Source organism: Lolium rigidum, chromosome 1 (genome assembly GCF_022539505.1).
Source record: "Lolium rigidum isolate FL_2022 chromosome 1, APGP_CSIRO_Lrig_0.1, whole genome shotgun sequence".
Taxonomy (NCBI): Eukaryota; Viridiplantae; Streptophyta; class Magnoliopsida; order Poales; family Poaceae; genus Lolium; species Lolium rigidum.
In genome coordinates this window covers 162,276,041-162,278,269 of record NC_061508.1, presented here as the reverse complement: position 1 = coordinate 162,278,269, position 2,229 = coordinate 162,276,041, and the positions used below count along the sequence as shown (strand labels likewise).

The following is a 2,229-nucleotide window of genomic DNA, read 5'->3' as shown; positions in this document are numbered from 1 at the left end:
CCCATTTGTCATTGGCAGCACCGCGTATAAAATCATGAAATAAAACGGCCCACACGTCAGCGATAGATGGATGGCTGCTCCGACGTGTCTCCTGACCCTACCCGTCAGGGAGGAGCTGCCCCTGTGCGGCCCCACCCGGTCAGACTAACGGTCAAGACCTCTGACCTGATGGCTACCGGCCATTCCAGCACTTGTGCGTGTTTCAAACTAGAGGAGGGGAAAACTAAGGAAAAACTAAGGGAATGGGGAAAACTGAGTACAACTAACGAACCAGGGGCACGAAACTAGAAATCCCTAGAAAAATAGCACACATATGTATATATACGTGCATCCTCTACCTACAAAAATTTTATTTAAAATTTTAAGATCCGAAAATATGGATTTTGGGGCACTCGGGTTTCATGAAACCTAGGTCCCAACACGTATTTCCGGGCCTACACAGTCTTTTCTAGACTAACGATTGTTCACTCCCAGTCCGAAGTCACATATTGACTCTATGCTGCGATTCGAACAGATGCGTGATGCCGCTATAGATTGACTTGTCGTTGCTGTCTGGAAACTCTGTTGCGAGCACGAGCAACAAAGTTTAAAAAGAGTTAGCTTCAGCTCAGCATTATGATACAGAACTATTAACCCATACTATTTTGATTGCCACTTAGCGGGGATAGCTCAGTTGGGAGAGCGTCAGACTGAAGATCTGAAGGTCCCGTGTTCGATCCACGGTCACCGCATTTTTGCTATGTTCTCAACAACTAAGCAAAAGTGTCATTACATTTCACATTTAAGATTATTTTGTACTCCCTTCATTCTAAAAAAACAATCGCTCAACTTTTTAAAATTATAGATATATCTATACACTAAAAACATGTCTAGATATAATCATATTTAGATAAAAAAAAATATTTTGAATAGAGCGAGTATGATTAAACCATCTTACTTAGTGCTCACCGCATTTTTGCTACGTTCTCAACAGCTAAGCAAAAGTGTCATTACATTTCACATTTAAGATTATTTTGTACTCCCTTCATTCTAAAAAAGCAATCGCTCAACTTTTTAAAATTATAGATATATCTATACACTAAAAACATGTCTAGATATAATCATATTTAGATAATTTTTTATTTTGAATAGAGCGTGTATGATTAAACCATCTTACTTAGTGCTTTTAACATTATAAAACTTTTTAAAATTTTAGCCTCTTAGTTTTCAGACATTACATATCTCGTGCCCATTTTGGCCTCTTAGTTTTCAGACATTACATATCGTGTCACGTTGTTCTGAACGCATGATGCGTAATGGAAATGGAAGGGATTGGATTTTTTCTTGAAAATATTTTATAACACTTCAATAAATATATATATACAAAAGAGTAGTTACAGTTAGGATTCAAAATGTATCGTTGGTCGCATGTTTTATTAGTCTTATATGGTGTCATGTTATGCATAATGGAACTGTGAGCAGATGAATTATGATGAGAAGTTTGTTGTAATAACATTCTAAACATATAAATTAAATTGACATGAATTGCAACATAATATTGATGTTATCTTTTAACTTCTGTGATCTTTGGCATCGATATTGACTATGGTACAGTTCTAGCAAAATTAGGTGTACTAACTCAAAACGAAGGGATTAGCAATATTCACACACGCAAGCACAAACAAATTAAAATCTTCCTTAAGGGATCGACAAGTATCATCTTAACAGAACAACTAATTAAACAATAGTGTATATTTACCTCTTCTGTCATTTTTAATGAGCACTATATTGATGATCAAGATGCTTCTCGTTGTTCTATTTAATTCGTGCAACTGCGTTTTCAAGTTCATTAATCGCCTTGAAGAATGCTCAAATTAAGGAAATGGACATGCACAAACAACACATGGTAAAAAGCAACCGTGCATAGCACATGGTGCGTTGAGCATCTGCTGTTTGATCATACTGTTGCTGGATCTGAGGCCTCGGCTAGTATGCCTGCTTGCTAGGACCAGGCTCATCCCGATTGCTGGTTCGATATCCACGGCTGTGGTAGTTATCTTTCCTATCGTTCTTGCTTGTAAATCCAATCGCAACTTGGTTGGGTCTCTCATAATCATCGTAGTTTTGACTTCTCCTCTTCCGGTCGTTGCCGCGCCTCGGCCGATCCTCTCCGGGTGATCTTGCTCGTTTGTTGCTTGCAGCGTCCTTGCCGTTGGCTCATTTGTTTGCGAGGTCCATTAGCTTACCGAT

At 38.5% G+C, this 2,229-nt stretch overlaps 1 non-coding gene across 1 annotated transcript; it reads left to right on the top strand.

Annotated features, from left to right (window-relative positions):
- Window positions 1-658: 658 nt before the first annotated feature.
- Window positions 659-731, top strand: TRNAF-GAA. Its single transcript has one exon. It is a non-coding gene; the product is annotated as a tRNA-Phe (tRNA).
- The last annotated feature ends 1,498 nt before the right edge of the window (window positions 732-2,229 follow it).